This window comes from Miscanthus floridulus, chromosome 7 (genome assembly GCF_019320115.1).
Source record: "Miscanthus floridulus cultivar M001 chromosome 7, ASM1932011v1, whole genome shotgun sequence".
In the NCBI taxonomy this organism is placed as follows: Eukaryota; Viridiplantae; Streptophyta; class Magnoliopsida; order Poales; family Poaceae; genus Miscanthus; species Miscanthus floridulus.
Window position 1 is genome coordinate 44813573 of NC_089586.1, and position 23939 is coordinate 44837511.

The 23939-nt window shown below is 44.8% G+C and overlaps 1 long non-coding RNA gene across 3 annotated transcripts; it reads right to left on the reverse strand.

Moving 5' to 3' along the window:
* Positions 1–1340: 1340 nt before the first annotated feature.
* On the reverse strand, positions 1341–11731 carry LOC136463138 (uncharacterized). Of its 3 annotated transcripts, XR_010760920.1 has the most exons (5): positions 11489–11731; positions 11267–11398; positions 10734–10823; positions 9171–9266; positions 8690–9027 (listed from the first exon to the last, which is right to left on the reverse strand). It is a non-coding gene; the product is annotated as an uncharacterized lncRNA (long non-coding RNA). The 3 variants fall into 3 exon arrangements; XR_010760921.1 differs by lacking the exons at positions 8690–9027; positions 9171–9266 and adding an exon at positions 1341–2304 and having other exon boundaries at positions 11489–11730; XR_010760919.1 differs by lacking the exon at positions 8690–9027 and having other exon boundaries at positions 9036–9266; positions 11489–11729.
* Positions 11732–23939: the final 12208 nt, after the last annotated feature.

Genomic DNA, 23939 nt, shown 5'->3' on the forward strand with positions numbered 1-23939 from the left:
GCCTCCGTTTGTATTTACTTGTCAGCAATTTTTTATTGACCATCTATTTTTTCTTATAAAAAATTCTTAGATACTCCAATGTATATAACACTAATGAAGTATGTTCAATAAAGAATTATATATGTGAAAACTTGATGTATCTAAAAATCTTTTGCTGAAAAAAACATATGGTCAAAATTGCTACAGTTAGTTGTTCCCTGTACAACTCTTGCTATTTCAGGTTTCACCTAAGGATTGCATAGACTATACGCTCTTTTCAGATCACTCCTGCTGCATAGTCCACGCCTGCATTGCGACTCCTTCCGTAGCAGGTAATAGTTTTTCCATCCATGATTGCTTCATAGTATCGTCCACACCATCTAACAATACAAGACTCTGTTGGTTCCTTTTAACTTTTCAAGGACACAGACCCAGTTCCTAAACCTTTTGGTAAATACATATGTACTGTTGGTGTTCTTGCCATTGTCATTTGTCCTTCATAGTGCTAATAACATTATTGTTGCTCAGCCTGTTCGCTTGTTGGTTTCAGCCAGGGCTTATCAGTCAGCCAACCGTGTTTTTCTCTCGCAACAAACCAGCACCAGTCGGGCTTATCAGCCCAGAAACCAACCAGCGAACAGGCCGGCTTAATGAAACTTTGGTGACGTCTAATTTGTAGTAGATGCCTTCCTCATAGTAAGGGTTACACAGGTTTAGGTTTCCTGCCCTATTTATATAATCATGTTCCTGTTTGCTCCATAATCTGTAGTATTGCACCACTTTGTCATCAGGTAATATGCCCCCTACCCACCCAACCAAAAAAAAAAAACTTTTCTCGGTACAATGTTGTGTTTGTTAATCTCTGTTACTTTTACTACCAAGTCTTAAGCCTCCTTTTCCATCTGCACACAGGTTTCAGTTGCTTCAAGTGGAAGGAGTAGGTTTGTGTGCTTTTGTTCGGCACATATGCAAGATCAGCATCTCCCCACCATCGACTGCCATCGAAGCACCAAAACTTCTTACTTTCATAGTCCTATTGTCCCTATATAAAATATGCCGTTATTTTAATCTGTTTATACATGGCACAAAACTAAGTCTGTTGGGCACGGCATGTTTGCCCGCGCGCGGGGTTACGTGCTAGTCACATATGGCTGTGGTGGGTGCAAAAAAATTGGAATCATTCATCTTTCTTGCACACGCGTCCAATGCAGCTGGACAGGTTCATTTCTCATAGGGAACAAATGCATGTTCAGGGAAGCAAGGAAAAGAATAGGAGGATGGACCCATGTTCGATTGGGCCGAAAGGGTAGTGGGCCGGTGTTGGGTACGAGCCGGTGGTAGGCAGTGAACGTATCGCGTGGGTGTGTGACTGAAATGTGTCTTGTGGGCTTCTTCAGGCTGGTACACGAAGTCACGAACTCAGTTTCATAAATTCACTAGCAGGTAAGCAAGCCAGAATTATAGTACATCATATGATTATACATGGAACAAAAAGATTAGTAAAATTAGTTACAGATAGGATGTTATTTGAGCCCTTCATAGGATAATGTTACCATAGTACGGGGATGGTTCAGTTGGATCTGGAGACTCATTTCGCCATGGGCCAAAGACCTGAATTGTTACATGGGGACAGCAGACACTGGACTGAACCTGACACGGTAAGACCTGAATTAGAGTATAACAAATTAGGGGCGACTAATGGTAACGAAAATTGAGGGTAGTGAGAAGATCTGGCCAATCTGAGTACATTGGTTGCGTATGTCCTCATTTGTGGAACAGTGCCTACAATGCATGTAGCAAACAAATAAATAAATTAATTATTAAGAGCAGATAGCCAATTTTAGGCAACTGGCTATATGGTTATGAAGAACCGATTTGCTCAATGATCTTATTCATTGTGGACAATACTCTAAAGGCGTATAGTCGTATACTACCATGGTTAGGTACGGAAAGCTGTACGGCAATATATAGCAATGGATTTAGCAGCGTAATGGACTCAGCGTGTTGACATGCAGCAGGAAACCTGGTCTTCCACGAAGTGATAAGAGATGGATACAAACATCGTTGAGTCAAGCAGGATTTATGGTTTGCATATTCAGCACATCATAACCCTAAAATAGTAACTTAAAGGAACATATTGGCACGTGATGTCTTTTCATGTGTAGAAACATCGAGGGAAATATAGGGCTTGGCTAACAATTGTGCATACCTTGGGCAGGGCCATGTAAAAAAATCTGAATAAATCGAAAGGTCATAAATAATCATTGTCATTGATGGGGCAGTAGGTGTACCGGATGGTAAGGCATTGAGAACCATCACCCCTGCCTGTTGAGAAAAATGAGGAAGCCAGGTTCAGGATAAAACCCACTGACCAACACAATTACATGGATTTTTTATGCCATTCGATCAGTCATAACATTTACAAAGCCTACAATTAAGGTACATCTAATGATGTTCAATATGAAAACTATAGGTATAGAAAATAGTATGGATTGCATTAAGTACATTGTAGTCCTGAGATGATAACTTAAAAGGAACATGTCAGCAGGAAAGGTCTTTGCATGTCTAAAAACAGGAGGGAAACATAGGTCTCATAATAGAAAGTTAGACGAACAGCAAACAGAGGTCTGATATATGTGGAAAAATATGAGTAAACAACTATGCAGGGGAAATATGTTTGTCGTTACAGATTAATATAATTAATGTAGCAATAGAAAATTTTTATACCAATCCAAATTACGCATTAGGGCATATGTAGCGTGGCTCTTTCATGGACGAAACACAGATTTAATCAACAAGAGAAAACTGATTGTAAGACGCCAGCAGTTCAAATTTTCAATCAACTTCATTGTGGATCAGCATTTCTTACTATCAAAGCAGGGAGGTTTGGCCGTCGCTCAGGCTGGCCACGTCGCCACAAAAGTTTACAGCCCTTCGATCTTCGATTCGACGTCCAGAGATCGTTTCTTCCACTGTTCGTGTCCGCGGCTTCTGGAGCCTTCGGTCCTTCAGTTATTCTCCGTCTCGGTGCTGTGCCTGTCCTCATCCTCTCGCCTCTACGCTCCTTTCCTCGCTTTGCGAGTCGCCACGCGACTGAGGCGACGGCGCCGGCCGAACTCGGCGGTAGACAGCCCTCCGCGCGGCGGCGGCCACACTCCTCCTCCTCGTCCTGCTCCTCCTCCTCCTCCACCAACACCACCGCCACGCCACTTCCTACTCGCGAAGCAAGCCAGCGGGTCGCGCGGCCTAGGGTTTGGCCCCTCGTCGTTGATCGTCCCCACGGCCGCGCGGCCATGCACCTGAGGCCCTGACGCGGCGGACGGCTCTGGCGGTGGAGGGGCCTCCGTGGTAGCCGTGGATGGACACGGGGAGGTCACGTCAGCAGACTCGGCGGTGGATCTGAGGCGGCCGCTCGAGGGGCCCCTCCCGGCGGAGGATCTGAAGCTGGAACACGGCCTGGACCTCGCGCCGGCAACGGAGGCGGTCGATCTGCGCCGAGCAGGCGGATCCGGCGCGAGGCGTCCCCGTCTCCACTGGATCCAACTGGTGTTTTCTTCGCTGTTCTTTTCAATTTGGCTCCAGCTTCAGCAAATTAATCCTCTATTTTCCAGGGCATACCGTACGACGCTAATGCTTAAAAAAACAGTGAACGTCCGAGGCTTCTTCAGGATCAGTTGGAGATTATAAAAAGGTACTTTCCTTAGGTATCGCTCCTATGTGTCTTCCTATTGCCTCTACTTCCATTCTATGTGCGAACTTTTTCCAAGTCTTGTTATGTGGGTTTGCTCATTACGAATAGGCAGGAGGAACATGTGGCCAGTAAACTCCATTTCGGTCGGACGGCGAATTATTAGAGTAATACCCACCACCCCTTTAACTCTTCGACAGCTTGCATCAGGTGCAATTCGCTGACAAGCCATGAGTCATTTTAAACCTATTAATAGTAGTCATATGCAGTATGCGATTGCTCAATGAATGAAAATTTGTTAGGCAGTCTCTTTCATCAGATTAGCTAGTTTGTGTACTTCACCGTTACAGTCTTAGATTATCTTTTGTAGTGCTATACTAAATCAAATTGTCAGCGGACGTAACAACATGAAACATTACATGATATTTTAACTTCTCAGTCATGTGCTTGGGAGAGATGGCTACTCACCCTGATGAAAACTATGTACGGATCCAATCCCATTGGGAATTCTGGAAAGATGGACACAAATATTTTCATCCTATAACTGGCTTGGCGTATGTACCTGATTATGTATGTAACCTAAAAAATAGGATGTTAGTGTTTGAGAGCGAGTTTTTTTAGATAGCATTACAGTTTGATGAGTTCTGTTGGCTTGACAGAACCCTTAGGTTTGGATTTATGATTCCATGCATGAATACCTTTTATGTATCTTGTCCAATTTCGCCTTTGTATTGCATAGCTTGATTTTGGCTCTACGTGTGCATGGGTTTTGTTGCAGTTGTCATAAAAGGATCCTCTGTGCCACTAATTTATGCTTCCCAAATCTCTTCCATGCAGGCAAAGTATAGGACAACAATGTTGACATAATTCACGGTCGCTGCATCCTCAGGTCTCCAATCCCAGCCCCAAATCCAAATATTATTGCAGCTAGATTTTACTTACTATTTCTATGTTTGGTTCTTGGTATTTTCTAAAATAATTTGTAATTTTAGGACTAGACCTACATTTAAATTGCTCTGTGCTTTGCCATCTGCTGATAAAAAAAGGTCTAGTTGCAACAGTGATGCCCCTACAAAATAGTTAGGGCAAACCCACGGCTTCCAATTAAAATTAATATAGTTGGATATGAGCAGCTTTCCACTGCACTCCCATTTAAGATGTCCAACTGATTAAAGAAACTACTCGCATGTCTGCCTCTAAATGACATTAAAGAAACGTTAGTAACTAAGCTACAAAGGACAGCCCTTGTCTATATCAAAGTAAGTTCCAAGAAGTTCAATGAGCTACAGCGAATCCTGCCTTATTTCAGCTCACGATGTTTTGCCTCGCTGCTAAACCCTACAGGTCTCGCAACTTAGAAGCTTTGGCCCGATTTACTTTCTACTGCTCTCGACTGTTGGTTTTGCATGCAGTTTAGCTTCTAAGCTTTGGCCCAATTTAGTTTCTACTGCTCTCAGCTGTCAGTTCTGCGTATAGTTGTTTTGTACTTTGTTATCGATGATATTAGTATCACAATGAACTCTTGTTTGGTATATTTGAGTCTGGTTGCTTGGACTACCCAATAATATAATACGTATAGATCTTTGAACGTGTCTATTTTATAATCTTTGATTCTATATACATGTATAGGTCAACTAATGATACACTTCTTATATTTGGATAGGATGCACAGTTTAGATCAACGTTCAAGTTATTTGATCAAGCATCAGGGTGATCGACTTTTATCAGTCAGCGGCGTTGATGTAAGAGGTCAATCTGCATTTCACGCCTCATCCATGCTGCAAGGTCCAAACGAGAAGTTGGTCACGATGAAGGTAATGGACAATCTAAATAAATTCTGTCTTCTGGATTATCTCAGGATTCAGGATCTTTCTTAACTATCTGAGTATTGTGATCTTCCTTATGTTATCTGTAGGTTAAACATGGTGACTGCGCTCCTGTTAAGACAATGAAGATGCAGACACGACTGGTTGTTACAACTACAGCTTTCTGTGGTTTGTAGAAAAGAGAAAATGATGATTCATCTGTTGGATATATTCACATTAGAGTTCAATGCAGTGTCCAGAAATGATTTTGTTAGTGCTGTGTACCTGGTTTGTTGACCTTATCTTCTGCCCTTTTTTCCCTTTTCCATATCCTGAATGTAGTAATTGAGTTCGTCCGTGCCTGCTGCAATCTATTTTTTTTTTCTACACTCCCAGCTGCTCACAGTACAGTTAGTAACTCCCTAAAGGGCATAGTCTTTACCTCTCTTAACAAAGGCAAGGAGAACTATCTCCTTATGGTTAGGTTTTCTAAATGTCTAAACTCAGAGATCTATGTTTACAGCTGCGATTCCATGCTCTGGTCTTGAAAAAATATGTAGACATGTTTAGATCTGCGATTCCATACTCTGTTCCTTGTGAAAGTAAACTTATATGTACTGGAAAAGTGATATTCTATATTTCAATGTGCTGAACCATGCCTATCAGTTGATGAAGGTAGGGATCGCATTTTAATCTCTGACAGTAACCAGCATAAGATCATCCTTAGCAACAGCCATGGGATAATTCTAGATTATGCAACCATAGCTTCCTGTTACCTTGAGTTATGATTTTATTTATATGACCACAAGGTTTACATCCATGCAGAGTTATGAATTGCCATTTTCCTCCACTTTGCAGATTGGATCTTCCGTGAACTTTGAGGATTAGGAGTTTGAGTCAGTCAAATTCTTGCACCCACCTTCAGCATTTAAGCATGCTGCCGAAGGCTGTCTATTTATTATAGATTCAGAGGTATTATCCTTAGTAGATTGCCTTGTCCTGTTATTTTTTTAACTGTTTAAATCTCCATGATATTTTCTGATCCAATTATGATATGTCTATATTTTCTAGGTTGGCCTCTCTTACTGATCTAGGGGTAGTATTTTCTCAGTCCTGTAGAGAACACCTTCCAAGTTCAATTCATTGTTTGACTCAGTTATCATCTTTCTCTGCCTTTCTTACCTGTTATCCTGGGAATGACAATGATTTCTGCTACAAACAACACTGATCATGTTCCTTGGTCATTGATATGTCCACATCCTTCTTTCTCAGTCCTCCCTATTTTTCAAGACATTTGTAAATTTAAGGTTTTGTGGAGGTGTTTCCTGTCTAAAATGATGCAACGTATTTCACATATTAGATAATGTGCATTTGCTGTCCGAAAAGAAGATTGTGAACAGATTTACGAGTAGTTAGTTCTTTCATCTATCGTGTGTCCTAAAAAAACATAGTGAAATCAGAAGAGATTTATTGCTCCATGATATTTTCCGATCCAATTATGATATATATGTCCGTATTTTCTAGGTTGGGCTCCCTTGCTTATGTAGGGGCAACACTTTCTCAATCCGTAGAGAACAGCTTCTAAGCTCAGTTCATCGTTTTGGTGAGTTATCCTCTTCCTCTGCCTTTCTTACCTGTTATTATCCTGGAAATGGCAATGATTTCTGCTACACACAACAGTGCCTCTACATTGTTCCAGTTAACCGGTCACCGCATGTCCAAATCTTGCTGCCTCTTTTAACTTCAGGCATGTATGAACCGCGTTATGGATTCAGTGCTACACATCTTTGTAGACTGTAAAACATAATAAGTGTTGTCCACCTGCATTTTTTCAAACTTAGGTACTTCCTCTCAAATCACTAATTTAGTCTCCACTTATGCTTTGTTTCACTACATTTTATTGAAACATAGCCCACATGGAATCGCAGCTGAACCACCATCTCAGCCAAACAAAAAAAAAGCGCTCCACTCTCTTGTTCTGATATTTGTTGGCCATATGTTCCATACCGTGCTATGTCAGCAAATCTAACATTCAGCATATGAATTTGGTGTCAACTTTTCAGGTTTGCCTTCCTAGGTCTTAAGATCAGGAATACAGTCAACATACCCAACGCTTCTTTCTTCACTGTAGCAGCAAGAAAAAAGAATAGCCTTCAAATTATTTTCTGTACATTGTTTCTATCTATGCCTTTAAATGACGATGACGTAATATTATTATATGCTACATAGAATTTCTATTTCAAATATATCTTTTCCAACTGCTCCAAAAAAAAGCCACATATTGGTTGTTGTGTCATAATAGCCATGTATTAGCTGCTGCTGTGAGGGTTCCCAAAAAGATACAGGCCTCCTAATTGTTGACGAAAAGTTAAATACACACATCTATCTTCGTATGACAAGTTAATTAAAACTGTGGCTGCTCTATAGCTAATGCTCTTGTGTTCGAACTGGCATATTTGTGGGGCTTTCAATCATATATATATATATGCTGGTGCATATAGTTCGTTCTACTTTTTGTTACTGCCCTTGCATAGGATATGTATACCTGCATAGGATATTCTTTCCTGATTTCTTAAAATAAATAGTTATACACCTGCATAGGAGATGTGCATCTGCTTCTAACCTAAAGTGTTTTTTTTCTGGTTTGCTATGTACTTAATCTATTCTGATTGGTTAAGGACTATGATTCATATTGCATTGCTACAATACATGATTCAGAAGGTACATCCTGATCAATGTCTACTGGCTACTGTTGCCTTGGCGATTCTTATGCAGAGTCCGCAGTCATGAACAAAACGAGAGTGCTAAATTTTTTTGTGATTATTTGGCATCACAGTTATGATTTAAGCTATGCAGCACTTCTAATTGTCCATCTCATCTTTTCCAGCTGTCCAAGAAATAAAAAAACACAGATGCGAACTCTGCCAAAAACGGACTCATCTGACCATAGGTACTTGCATTTAGTTTACTTTTGTTGTGCTTCCTACAACCTTACAATATGACCAGTCTCGGCTTCCTTCCAAGTTTCACTCTGTACTTCGTTATCTGCAGTCCAAACTTAGGCGAAAGAAAGGCTTAGCTCCCTATATGTATCATCATTTTTTCCATTCACTCAGATTATGAATATCCATAAGTACTTCATGGTATATCTCAAACCAATGGCTTAGGTTCCTATATATATCGTCATTTTTTCCATTCACTCAGATTATGAATATCCATAAGTACTTCGTGATATATCTCAAACCAATTCAGTCTCTACATTTGTAACTGCACGTGAGCGCGATGGTGCGAGCCCTTTCACCAGTCTATATTAAACTCCTAATATTGTTTCCATCCAAAGATTAAACATATTTTTTGCCTGCGCCTTAATCAGATGATTTGCCGGCGCGCGCTTTCACCAGTCTATATTAAACTCCTATTACATTCAGTAAGTCACAAAAAAAATTACTACAGTTTTCCCTTACTGCTGGTCGATGCACGTTGATAAATTTAGATCCTTGTACATACAACCGCCATTTTCTTCTGCTCACATGAAAGTAGTAGTATTCTGTAATTCTGTTTATTTCATCACCACAATTAGTATAGCTTCGGATAATCTTATATCACTGCCACGTTGTTCTATATTGCTCTGTTATGCAGTATTGCTTTTGAATATTATACATGCCTGCTGTATTTAAAGTACTACAACTCACACTTACCACTGATTAATTATTCAAACATTACTTGCCAATTTGCAAATTCTGATGCTATGTTTTCCAGCCTGCCAAAATCGTCGACCCATGTTGAAAACAAACCTGCAAAGAGGAAACTATTTGAGAAACAATCTACTCATGAGGAGGTTTATCCTGTTTGTATCCACAAATCATATCTTTTTACCACGTACACTGTACACCGCACGACCTGATGCATTCCCACACATACCAAATATGACTACAGACTTCCTGTTAACTATACTCAACTACCTCTGTCGATCACATACTTTTCCTCTCAGGAACTCAACATAGACGTCCAGATCACCGGACATGATGAAAGTACACACGAACAGCATCCGGAGGACCACATAGACAGCCGAACAAAAAGGTATTAAACACAAACTATAAATCCAAGATTCCAGATTTTTGCCAAACTGTTTAGAATGATAAATTAGAACATGACCATATAATCCTTCTGTGCAACTTCTCAGCAATGATAAGTATCAACTACTTCCAGCCCAAGAGCTCAGGACACTAAACCGCAGGCCAAGTCTGGTGGACGCAGATCATCGTCAGGCAATCAGAAAAAGTGATACAGGCTTTTAGGTACATACTGGCATGGTATTTTAGAGCCGCCTTCTTCAACACTGCTATTATCATCTCAAACTATCTAATGTTTTGTACAGATTGTAAAACCTCTTGATGCATCGCCTTGTCAATGGCTGTCACAACGCGTACACCCAAGCTCATCTTCAACACAATGTACATTGGTATTTAGAACACCGGTTCAAAACTTGCCTGCCTAAATTACTATGCCACCACGCAAACTGTGCGCTTTTGGGACCGTCTTCAGCGTTCTTTTATAGTCCAGGATCCCACTATCCAATGTTATGAAAATAGGAATACTACTTGCTACTAACTGTACTCTACCACCAACTATGACAGGCTATAACCTATGACTGAACCCATGGCGTCAACTGTTGTAATATATCAGTAACACTACCCTAACCTTCCAACTCGAAACATTGCCGGCTTCATGACATCCATGTATGTAATATAAGTACAATTTGGATCTCTGCGCTCTTATTTGATTTCCCGTTTAATTACGCGGCGCGCGCGATGGCGCGCATGATGTACTAGTCTTCATTATTCCAAATCGTCAGCATTCAAAGATGCAGAGATGGACCAAAATTCAGTGGTGGAAAGGAAATATATTTTTGCCATGTTCATATGGAGAATTTTATGTTCAGATTGAGCATTTGAAAATTGCATCAGTACATTCATCCAGGAAAGTAGGTAATATTTATGTTTTGACATGTTAGAAACAAATTAGCGCTCGAGTCATCATGTATGCTAATGGGAAAATCACATGGTAACTGAAATGCAGATTGTTTTTATAACCCTAACAAATTAGTCTGTGGCTCTAATGTCTCGTCATTTTCCAATTTGACAGAAACATTCTGTAGCAAAGCAATTCATTGATAAATCACAGTCATTTTGGTCACTAAAAAATAAGATGGTCAAATTCAAAAGTACAACACCAACCCTGAGAAGCGAGAAGGAACAAACCTTTGCTGTAATATCCCATGATAATTTCAGAGTGGAGACACCGTATGTGTCCGGAGCTGCATTATAAGGCCCCAATGCAATGGTCCAGAGCTGAGGCAGAACAGTAAGAATGTGAATCAACCGCAAGCAGTAGATAAATGAGTTTAGCGGTTGCTAATACTTAGAAACACAAAGCACTGACAAACATGTTGACACCGAATTAGGACTAATGAGCAGGACTCAAGAAGGCAGTCCAAGACATAGAGGAAGTATACGAAACTAAAGTAATTTTACGTTTAGGAAAAACTATCTGAAATAACCAGGGTGGAAATAGGACGATTCCATAACAAATATGACTACATTGCGCATGAGACAGAGAAGGCATATGATATTTATTTAGTTCTTATGCGCCATGGCACAACCTACGTTAGCAGTGTAGGTCAGGATTTAGTTTAGAATAACTTGGGAAGTAAAATTTGCGCAACTAAGCTAGTGGGATCGGAGAACACTGAAACACGTCTAGGCCAAGATTGGCTGTTGTCCACCAAGAATACCTGGATTTTTGGGGGGCGCAGCGTGAGACAACGTTGAAGGCGATAGGCATACAGACCTGCGCAAACAATCAAAAGAGGAGTAGTTTTTTCCCCACCTGGGCACGCACGCAGCCGTCAAGGTGACCTTGCTCGCTGCAAGGAAGAGGAGAGAGGAGGGCAGATCCCCGCAGTAAGGAGAGGAGTTGAGGGAAGGGGAGCGGGAGAAGGAGAAGGAGAGGCGACCTTGCTCGCTGCAACGAAGAAGGGAGGCGGAGACCGCAGTCATGGCAGAACAAAGAGGAATGAAGGGAGCGGCCCGGCGGCAGAACCGAGGCAGGGCGCAGCGGCGCCCTGCGAGGCCTGGCCGCGCCGGTCGGCAAGCGGAGGGCGCAGGCGGGGCGGCGTTCCGGCGGCGGAGGCTCGAGGCAGGTTTCTTTTCTTTCGTTGGGGACGGTATTTTTTTTTGGTGGGCGATGCGGACGCGTGGATAGGGCCATTGGGGCGCGCGCTCGATGGTGGCAGGCATCACGCGGCTGGACGGCTGATCGGACGGTCAGGCGAGGAAGACTGTGGATGAGCAGTGATCTGAGTGTAGAAAACGGGAGGGCACTATTAATCAGCAGTGGATTGGAGATGATGCGCCCGGTAGCTACTTTTAGGCACTGTTCGTTTCTCCTGCAATCTATTTTTTTCAGTTTTTTTTTTCAGACCGGACTTTATTTTCTTGGTAAGCCCTTCCATCCTAAATTTTCAAAAAGTGTTATAGTACCTATCATATTAAATGTTTGCGGCTCGTGCATAGAGCATTAAATGTAAACGAAAAAAAAATTATTGCACAGTTTGGTGGGAAATTGCGAGACGAACGTTTTGAGCCTAATTAGTCTATAATTGAACACTAATTGCCAAATAAAAACGAAAGTGCAGTTTGGTGGGAAATTGCGAGACGAACGTTTTGAGCCTAATTAGTCTATAATTGAACACTAATTGCCAAATAAAAACGAAAGTGCTACAGTAATCCTAAATTCCAACTTTCTGAAATTAAACACGCGCTAAAAAGATACGCTCATGTCGTGCATAAACGTGGACACTACACGTAGTACGCCTCAGTCCCTTTCGTGCAAAATACACTCCGACGTGACAAAGCTAAATGCAGCGAAATGCCGTGGTCCGTAAGATAGTAGAACTTTATTACCGTCATATTTATTTGGACTTTTATGACCGAAAGTATCTTTCACTGATTTGAAGTACGACTTATAAGTCGTCGTTGTGCTCGATTTTGTTTGAGAAACAAGATACTCCGTTGTTGCCCACCAAAAACGTGCTTGTAGAACATCTTATCTCGGCGGTACTATTTTTACACGCAACTCATCAAGTTTTGCCCGCAATAACTTCATGAGTTTGCACCCGGTTCACTGAACTTATAAGCCGTATTTTTTTAATCAATGAATAATATTTTTTTTATAATAAATCGGTCAACAATACTTTCAGCCATAGTTTATCGACCAAACGAACCTGACAAATAATTGAAGTGTATGGTGTGTGGACCCGCCGCAAAAGCGTGGTATGTACGGACAGACACATTTCGAAGAGAACGAGAATGAGACCCTTCCCCCGAGCATTCCCTTTGGGTGACTCGGGGGCCACACCCTGGAGCCGCTCGACCCACACCACCACGTCTTCTCCCGCCACCGTAGCTGCCCTCCTGCGTGTAGCGGCAGCTCGCACAACCGATCCCATCCTCCCCCACTCCACCACCATGCCTCTTCCTCGAGCTCCTCCAGCGAGCCGGCCGACAGGAGGGCTGGATCCGGGCCCCCCATGGTCGGATCGGGCCTCTCCATCGCCGGATCTGGGCTTCCTTTCACTGGGGACGCTGTCCTTCTTCAGCGTGGTCGCGGGTGGATTGGCCGGCCGGTTGGATGGCCGAATCTGCCCCCCCCCCCTCGTCGGATCTAGCTCCTCCTCGTAGGGCCCCCCTTCCTCTTCGCGCTCGAGCGAAACAGGCTGGCTGCCTGCGTGCGGTCTTTTCGTGTGCCCCTTGCACGGCTTCATGTGTTCGGGAGGTCGCCACCGGTGCGCGCGTGGCCGCGGCCGGCTCATAGCCGCCGGAGGACGGGGCCGCTCCCCGCCGGCGGCTATGGTCACGACTCGTGGGGCTCGCAGGCTCACCGGGGCGTCGGAGCTGCAGTGGGTCAGCTCGTGCTGTGAAAGACCAAGGGCAGCTAGTGGCTACCGTAGCAGTGTCCAGCTTCACCCTACCCGTGTCGGTGGCGGCCAGCACCCCTGCATGCCGGTGTGGCCGCCCAGACACCCTTGCATGCCGGTGTGGTCGGCCAGACACCCCTGGCAGCCAGCCTGGTTGCTGGCACGGGGCGTTTGGCTGCGGGGGTTGCTGGTGGACAGTGATATGTGGGCCGGTTCTTTGGTGGTGTTGAGGCTGTCGCGCATTTGGTGCCGGTTCTGGTGGTGTGGAACCGTCGTTGTGGGTGCCAGGGGGTGGCCTACTCTTGTGGATGTACGGTCTCAGGGTAAAAACCTTGCCTGGTTCCCCCGGGCCGGGAGCGGTGACGCAACCTGCGTCATCCACCTTCTTGAAGGCATCATCGATGATTCTGTTCGTCGAGGGTAGGCTAGGGTCAAAAGACCTACTTGGGTGCTTCTCCAGCGTTGTTGGGCAGATGTCAATTTCCTTCATGAAGGCATCGCTAGAGCACTTCTGCGGCACGCCTCTCGCCGGAGCCGCTCTGTCGTGTGCTGCTCCTATGCGTGCTTCAAGCTTTCTCTTCGCATTGGTTTGTTCAGCCTGTTAGATGTTGTGGCGGTCGATTGGTTCTTAGGGCCTGTTCGGCTGGTATTAAAGCCGGCTGATAAGCCGGCTAAAGCTGTTTTATTGTGAGAGAAAAATACTATAGATTCTAGCTGATAAGTCGGCTGATAAGTTTAAGCGAACAAGCCCTTAGCAGTAGATGCTTTGCCACTGTCGCTCTTCCTTGATGAATGCTTTGTCGTTGTTGCTACTCGGGCAGATACTTTGCCGTCGATGTCACTTCAGGCTCCCCCTCATGCGGATGTAGTTGAGTGCGTGTTGAGCCTCCTCACCTGCGGATACTTAGCCACGTGTTTGTCTTTGGCGGGTGCTTGGCCATAGTGTTGCTTGGGCAGATACTTTGTTGCCGTTGTCTTGTCTCTTCATGTTAGATGCTTTGTCACCGCGGCTTCATCTTCTACGTTGGCAACTGTCGGTACAGAAAGTGACCAACTAGTAAATATTTGTAGTTTTGCTGTACGTTGTGATCGGAGGTGGCCTAGCACTCAATGACACAGGATTAATACTGATTCAGGCAACGTGCCCTACGTCCAGTCTGGGTCGGTCGGTGACTTTATTCCCGAGTCCAGATGCTCAAAGTCTATAGTGGGGTTACAAACGAGAGAGAGAGATGGGGTGTCTGGTCGGTCCGGTCGGAAGGGCCAAGATCGACAGGAGCTATGCTAAGAACGAAGTGTCTAACCCTGAACTTGAACTTAAAGAGGTCGACTTGGGTGAACTACCTGTGCTTGGAGGGAGCACATCCCCTTTTATAGAAGAAGGGGATGGCTTTACAAATGAGAGGGAGAGAGAGTACGGATGTTTCTAAGCCTTGTCGCCCACGTCGATGGGGATGGGACAATGGTGGGTGCCCGCGATACTGTTGATGTCACTGCAGAATGTCAGGTACATGTGGGAGGTTGAGCTGCTTTCTTCAAGACTGGAGGACGTCGGTACCTACAAAAATGATGTCTCGCCGACTGGAGGCATGGCTTTACCACGTTCACCTGGTATGGTGAATTCCGGCGCCCACAGGTCTTACCGTACGGGTGTTTTGACCGGTGCCTACAATACTATAGAGGTAAACGTTGGTGCCTACAATACTATTTATGGCAGGGTGGTTGTAAAGTACTGTTCCACAGGGTATGGTCCCTGGTGCCGTGGTTTGACTTGCGAGCCCCGTCTTGCCTTCCTTTGTACGCCTTCTGGTTCCATCCGAGCGGGCGTCCCCAGTCGGCTCTGGCGTGCCAGTCGGAGAATAGCGATGGGCAGGGTTATCTATGAACCTCGGTCGGAGACATGGGTCGGAGTCGGAGGCGGTCCTTGGGTCAGGCTTTCCGAGCGGAGGCCGTGCGAGGGCGGCCGGGGCCTGACGCTAGCGCTCTGACCGGAGAGGCCGTTCGAAGTTGGCCTGAGCCTGAGCTAGTGCTCCGGTCGGCAAGATGGGCCGAAGGCATCCAGGGCCTGAAGCGAGTGCTCCAGTTTGTAAGATGGGCCGAAGACGGCCAGGGCCCAAAGCGAGCGCTTCGGTCTGTCGAATCTAGACTCTCGGGCCGGTACACGAAGAAAAGAAGTCGTCCTCCTGGGCCGAGCCCTGACGTGGAAGCCGATCCACGAGGGACCTCGGATTTATGAACCCAACAACAACCTTGCGTCGATGTTTTTTAGTTGCAGCTCCAGTATGTTAGGCTTGTGGTGGAGGGTCTCTTCTTACCGTCTTTCTTTCTATTTTGTTGTCGTTTAGGTTCACAGCCATTTTCTCTGTGGTTTTGTAACCTGCGCTACGAGTTCTTCCATGATTGTGTTGTGTAAGCCGTTTTATTGTACTTTTCTTTTTTTAACGAAATACACGTGAATTCGTGTTCTCGGAAATAAAAAAAAATCTGAGAGGAAAACCTGTGAATCTTGCAGTACAATACACGTGAAGTCTGTTGCATGCCGTACGTGTGTCCGCCGCTGCGTATAAAAACAAGAGAAGATGAAACCACACTACTATAGTGTATCTGCTGCTTTGTTTAACGAAGGAGGTTACCTTAAATATGGACGACGGACCGCTATGAAACCTGTAGGGATTCGCTCAGATATGGTCTCTCTCTTTTTTTTTCAACTGCTAGAGCATTCTAGCTGACGAGGTGACAGTGACATGCGTGGGTGAGACCGTGAGATGGAGCGAGCCGTAAACGGGACAGGTGCGTTGATCTTGGGCTCCCCAGGCCTTGTTTAGATCACCTCTAAATTCTAAATTTTTTCACTCTCTCGATCACATCAATTTTTAGCTATTTGCATGGAGCATTAAATGTAGGTAAAAAAAATAACTAATTACACAGTTTAGTTGGAAATCACGAGATGAATCTTTTGAGCTTAGTTGGTCCACGATTGGACAATATTTACCAAATAAGACGAAAGTGCTACTATTCATCAGTTTGAAATTTTTTGCAATCTAAACATGGCCCCATTTACCTGCCGGCTGCCGCACCGGCGGCGGGGAGGGTCCAGCCCAGCACGTGGCCGGTGAGCGCGTCGCCTACCGTCGGACCGACCGATTTTTTTATTATTTTTAGCCTTTTTTTAAAAAAAAATCATAAATATATATCTAGAGGTATGCTTTTAAAATCTGAATCTTTAATTTAGCGTCATCGTTGGTGGCGCCGAGCTTACACGTCTCGGTGTTATACACTCTGGCGCCTAGGTCGGGGCCACGTTGGCGGCGTGGACGCTGACATGGCAGCTAGCTCAGCACCGTGGATCTTGGAGTCAAACTCGACATCGTGGATCTTGGCGTCGAGCTTGGCGCCTAGCCCTGTCTCACGTATGGGCCTTCCCTTCCTTTCTCTCTTCCTCTCTCTACCACTCCCGAGCCAGGGCGCCGCCACTACTGCCACACCGCCGCGCCTGCAACCGCGCATTGCCCCCGCCGTCCGTAGCCCCAGCCCGCACCCGCGCCGGCCCCCGCCGTGCCGGCCGCCTGCGGCCCTAGCCCGCTCGCGCTGCCTCGCCGCGCGGAGCGCCGGCCGTCCCACGACCGCCACGCGTCGCCCCTACCGGCCCACGCCGCCTCGTGCGTCCCGGCTCGCCGCGTCCGCCGCACACATATGATGGTTATGGATCAGATACCCTAAAAGAACGAGGCGTGGGAGAGGAACCCCATTTCTTACTGACTCCGAGCAGTACGAGTGCGGCAAGTGCGGTAGACTGGTCCATAATTCATGCATTTGCCATTGGCAGATTAGTGAGGTGCGACTATTGGTTGCTTTCATTATTTCATATTTGTCGTATTCATTCAATTAGTTATGCATGTCTCAATTTATGCTTGTAATTGTGTCAATTACTTGTACATTTCTAAGTTTATGTTTCATTGTATATTGAATTTCTATTTTATTGATTTTTTTTATAGGATGGCACAATTCCACCTGCTTGACCCCGCGTACGAGGATACCCACCGAGGACGTCTTATAGCGGAGGGGCAGGTAATAATCTATACGTCTTGTTCAAATTTTTGTGTGCGTACATGTGTTCGTGAAGTAACGGGAGACTATATTTTATTTCATGCAGGACCTTCCGCTCCTTCATCCTAGAACCCACAATGGGTTCTTGGACATGCAGTACGACAATAGGTACACTCCTTTCCTGCAAAGAGCTGGCTTAGATGTCATCTCTTTTCAGGTTCGTCGTGGGTTACCCAAGTTTAACTCGGCGGACATAACTGCGTTGGTTGATAGGTATTATCTTCAATCATTGCCTTCATTCATGACTATTTGTTCATGCGCTTACCTTTTTAACATGTAATCTTGCTCCACATCCACTGCCTCACTGACTGGGATCAGACGAGTCAGTACAGCTGGGGCTCTGCATTTTGGGTTTTCTTTATCGGCAGCTTTGCGAGGCGTGTCGTCGGACTTCGTCCTCATCGTCACTTGGTGGATGCGTGTACCTGCTCCAGTTGTGGATGTGGGCTCGTCTACCAGTTAGCCGTCCCGAGATTCTATCTCGTCGTGAGTGGTTCCTAGGTCAGCCTCCACGTCGGTAGCCGACGTGGGCGTACCTTTGGGACCAGGTTAGGGTTCCGCACGCGAGGTTAGAGCGGATATACATTGAATTCACGAACGAGCTAGACACGCTCACGGCGTCTAGTGTAAGTAAATTTTATTTTCTATGCTGGTTTGAAATAGTTTAATATAGCATCTAACATCTTGTTTGAACATGTTGCAGGTGTCGTGGGAGCCGTACGATGGAGAGGGGGGTACTTCCTTTTCAGTTGAGCAACATGCGTGGGTGCGATGACTTCTATAGGATAAGGTGTCCTCTAATCTATTTCTATGATGTCGAGTTCCACCTGCCAGATAGAGTTGCACGTCAATTTAGAATGAGACAGCTGTGGCCAACATATTCGTTCTCGACTGGCGTTGACTTACACAAGTAAGTGTTTTGCTATTTCAATTGTCTCGTGATGGTCCATTTCCATTAATTCCTATATAAGATGAAGTAATGATGACATACGTGCACTTTTAATATGGTGACATATACATGGATTGAGATGAATGTGTGTATGATCATTTCTTGTTCTCATCATTATGACAAGTTATAGGACTATTGGTTCAACCCATGTCGTGATCTATTTTCTCTTCTTTCTTTTGGAACCCACATGGTAACATTTCCATAGTGAAGCTTACATATGATGATACTGTTACGTATGATTTCTTCAATCACTCTGCACCTTTCTTGAGAAGCTTACATCAAATAGTCGCATCATATAGCTTAGGCGCCATCGTTTTATAGCATCAATTTCATACCTGCTAGAAATTAACATCTTACGTGACGTGCAGGTTGGATCGTCAAAAGAATAGGAAGATTTTTTATTGGGAGAAGCACCACCAGTACTACATTGAACAATGGGAGCTGTTGCATGACAACGTGGATGAGAACAACGAGCCGCACACGAGCCGTGAGTACGGACACTACTAAGCTTGGTACCAACGTGCGACACGTTGTAGGCTAAGGCTACAATAGACAGAAGATGACTACGCCGACATCGAGTCCTCCGATGATGAAGACACGGCGTACGACCAAACTACTCGTGTAGGAAGACAGGTGAAGGTAGGACCAATCTTGAACAGAGTGGTAAGTCAATTGTTTTATTTTTCTATGTTAAGTTGCATACCGATACATTCTACGTTTGTGGTCTCTATTTTAGTTAGTAGCACCTTCGAGTCGTATCATCCTTATAAATCAGTACAACAGATGGAGTTGAGGAACTGGTCAGAAATTAACTAGTACTCCGTACTAGATTAGTAGTGCCCTCGTTTTTCAATGTCCACCACAATCTTACTGTGAACTTTGTTGCACGGCAATACCCTCAAATGCTCGGTTGAAGATATTGAGCGCTTTCGTCCGAGAGTCAGGGATGACGACACGCGTAGCTTGCTAGACATAAGATTCAAAATATTCTTTAAAATATATTATTAATACGTTAAATTCTTTCAATTAACATTATTTTGTACAACAGAGACTGTTACGTTGGCTACGTCGTGCGGCTGCTCGTTGTGGTTGCAGGACAGCCACGACGCAAGACATGCACGTTCCTTTCGCAAACAGAGAAGGCTTAGGTTCGTCTAGCCAAGCACCTACAGGGTCCATAGGCATTGCGTACGAGGACGAGGATGAGCACCTATAGTTTGGTTTAATTATCAAAGGCATGTTAGGTTTAGTCGAAGAAACTATGTACTCTTGTTTGGTACATGTTTTCACATGTCATTTCTTGTGCTTGTTGTTCGTTTGAATTACCTAAGACATGTTAGGTTTAGTTCAGAACCTCTGTACCCTAATTCGGTATATATTCTCACATGCTATTTCATATGTTGTGTGTGTTGAATTATATAATGCCCTACTTCGTTAGGTTTTATTTGCAGCACGTGATGCAATTAGATTTCACTACGTCCGCAATATTAAACTGAATATTATGTCCATAAATAATGAAAATAACTATATAATAAAAAGTCCAATACTATGACATATTAAACAACACAATAATACTAAAAATACGTGCCGACAAACTAAATAACGTAGTACACAATCTAAGCATGCCCATACTTAAAGTACATTATATGACAACAAATGAAAAGTCTAATATTAGACAATATTGTTCATGAATAAACCATAGAACTAGCAAGTAATGTAGACTACTGAGTGCAACAAGGCCACTTTTCATTCCTCAGGGCATCGGGATTCTCCTCCATCACTGCTTTCGCTCGACGTGCACGCTCAAGCTTCTTCTCTATCTTCTCCCTGTACGCAGCAACACGCCTCCTTGCCTTCACTTCCTTGTGCTCCTTTTTTTTGTAGCCTCCACTCAGCGTCTCTTCTCCAACATCTTCTTGTCCTCTGCCTCCCACCGCAATAGTTCTGTATCCATTTTTTGTCTTTAGACTTGATCTCAGTGTCGATCCACTGCTCAAAATCACAGAGCGGTAGAGGGGCCTGCAACAAATGCAATTGTTACAAAACAAAAAAATCATGCAAGATGTCATATGATACAAAATAATTATTACACAACATCAATTCGTCACCATCTTGTTAATGCGGCGCTGACGAAGTGTAGGCTCAAACGCAAAATTGAAACACATCCAATACCTCTGCCTATACGTGTCCTCTTCATCGAATTTAGCTACCTTGTAAGGATCGTCGCAAAAGCAAATGGACACTGGAATACCATTAGGCAGAGGCAATAGGTCGAAGGCTTTTTCAGTTATTCGGCCATAACTACAATTTAGACATTTTCGTTCTAAGAACCAAATACAATTAATATTAAACCCTACACCTATGGTTTTCCATTTGATCCACAACAATAAACCCATATCATAACAACGTGCGCTGAGGTTACTTTGGTTTGATAGCTTTTCCACGCATTGGAATCCTACGGTTGTATAATATAAATATTAAAATTGCATGAAACCCTATGTAATGACGATCCTTAAGTTGAAAAATTCGACTAATATATATCGAATCGATTTAAAAAACTAGGAGGGAGCGATGATACCTTGCTCTCAAAGATCTACGAATCAAATCAAAGTTTCTAAGGTCCAATATGCCGATTCGTGAGGTAGGACGAAGTGGGGAGAGAAAAAAACCGAGAGAGAGGAGAAAGAAGAGAAAAGAAGGCTCGGACAGAAAGATTGGACGCTGGGTTAAAACACAAGCTCGGCGCCAGAATCTTTAGCGCCAAGCTCGATGCCAATAACCACGGCGTCAACGTCAAGATCCACGACGCCGAGCTTAGCGTCAAGATCCACAGCGCCGAGCTGACTGCCATATCATCGTCCACGCCGCTAACGTGGCCCCGACCTAAGCACCATAATCTATGGCGCCGAGACGTGTAACCTCGACATCAGGACGTCGAGCTAAGGGTCCAGATTTTAAAAACATACTTCTATAAGCATATTTGTGATTTAAAAAAAAGGCTAAAAAAAATAAAAAATTCGGTCGGACCATCGTGAGAGCCTGAGAGGCTAGAGCGCGGCGACCGGCCGGCAGCTGACGAGGCCTCAGGGGAACGGGCAACTCACCGCGCTCACCTGGGGCTGCTCGTTTCGTTCGGGACCGCGCACAGCACACAAGCGCACAGCCATTTCGAACCGAGCAAAGAGTATTACTCCTCCTACACAGTTCGGATTTTTCAATCAACGACGCCGCCGATCTACTGCTCGTAGTACGAGTCTGTACCAGTACCACTGATCTAGCGTGATGGCACGTGGGAATTAAATTCAACGCGGCTCTGTCGCTGTGCGTGGCCCGCGGGTCGGAGAGTGCGGTCGGTCGGCAACGCGCGCGTGGCGAGCCGCTGTGGACGGCAGGCAAAGCAAGAGGAGGCAGCGCCCTCTAGCGCGGCGTTGTCCATCGGCTGTTCTTCCCTCAGGCGGCCCTCCCCTCACGTTGTGAATTTGTGAATGCCTGTTCGCCCGGTGCCGTTCCTTGTTCTGCCACGCTTTCTCATTGTTTCATTTCATTCACTGGCTTAAGGTTTACGTATCGTTTTTTAATCTGTCTTTTCGTGACTATTAGCACAAGGCTAATGGTAGTCCGAACGTATGTTCTATCTAGTGTGCACCGTGCAACAGGTCCAGGGGCGGATCCATAGTCATGGCAGGGGTTGACCGCACCCTCGAAAAATTAGAAAAAAGCTGTTATGTTCAATTTTTTGATATATATGTACCCACGCTATAAAAATTATACGCACCCGTTCGATTTTGCTCTAGCTCCGCGGCTGAATGGACAGGGTGATGACGCTAGGGCCTTGAAATACAGCATGTTCACTTGCTTGTATATGATCGTAGATTATAAATTAAAATAGTATTTTTCTCTCATACTAAACTAGGTCAACAATAAATAATCCACGTTCATTTACGACGAAAGGAACGGGCTAATAGTAGGCCCGCCTGCCCGCGACGCGTGCCCCGTGTTGATGCAGACATGCGCACCGCGCTAGAACGTACGGAGTAGAGCCCGTCGTTCTCACTTCTCACTTCTCACTTCTCACTTCTCACCGCGACAGCGACAGGTGAAATGAAGATCGTTGCAGAGAAAGGACGTCAACAGCTAGCCATCGTCCAGTGCGTGCTATGCTACGGACATTGCGTAGTACGTACACGTGCTGGCGTTCTGCGCCTGCGTGGCAACGTGTGTCCCCGGAAGGGCACGGCCCCTACACTTGCTAGGCCCTGTTGAGTTCACTCCAAAATGTCAAATTTTTTAAGGTTCTTCGTCACATCAAATTTTTAAACGCATGTATGAAACATTAAATATAAATAAAAAATAAAATTAATTATATAATTTAGACGAAATTCACGAGACAATCTTTTAAATATAATTAGACTATGATTGAACATTAATTACTAAATAACAACGAAAATACTACCGTGACATTTTGTCAAAAATTTTGCCATCTAAATGGTAGCTAATAAAGAAGAGGAGCAGTAGGACCAGCAGCCATGACCACTGCCCTGCCGCTGCCGCCTGCGCGGAGAGGACGTGTGCGCACGGGAGAGGAGGGCACTGCCTAGTACCTGCGGCCACGGGCGCGGGTGCCCAGGCACGCGTGGCGCGCTCCGCGACCGCCGAGCCCGAGATGACCCGCAGCTATCCATCCCCTCGCCGCAGTCGCACGCGGCGCCACCTGGCCAAGCGAGCCAGAGCCCAGAGGCGCTGCAGCTGGCACGTGACTAGTCGGGCTAGAGTTCCGCGCCGGGACCCAGGACGCGGTGTAGCGCCCGGCAGCCGGCGGCTGACGAGGGCCTCGACGGAATGGCGAATGAGCCCGTGTTCAGTTAAAAAAAAAAATCCAAAAAAGTGTTAAAAACTAATCACACAGTTTGGTTGGAAATCGCGAGACGAACGTTTTGAGCCTAATTAGTCCATGATTGAACACTATTTGTTAAATAAAAAAAATACTACAGTACCTAAATTCCAACTTTCCCTCCAACTAAACACACTCGTCCCATAATAAAAACACGTTTAGGATTTAAATGTATAATATACCATAGCTGTAAAATTACATTTTTACCCCTAAAAAGTGCTATAAAATTACATTTTTACCCCTAAAAAGTGTAGTGCAGTGATCGGTAGTGCAGTTGCAGATGGAGCAGCCTGTTGTCGCTGGACGGGACTCCAGTGGAAACGGGCAAGCAAATGAGTGGTCCAGACACTTCCACGTAGCTCCCGTCAGAATTTTGTTGCTCCCAACGTGAATGTCTACAGCTGTTGAGCTGCGGCAGCTGCCAGCTAGCCCCAGTACTGTTTCTATATTTACCTTCATTTGTGGGACAAAATTTAAACTCTAAGACGTGCTTTTATTCTGGGACAGAGGAAGTATTGAATCACCTTGCTATAAAAAATACT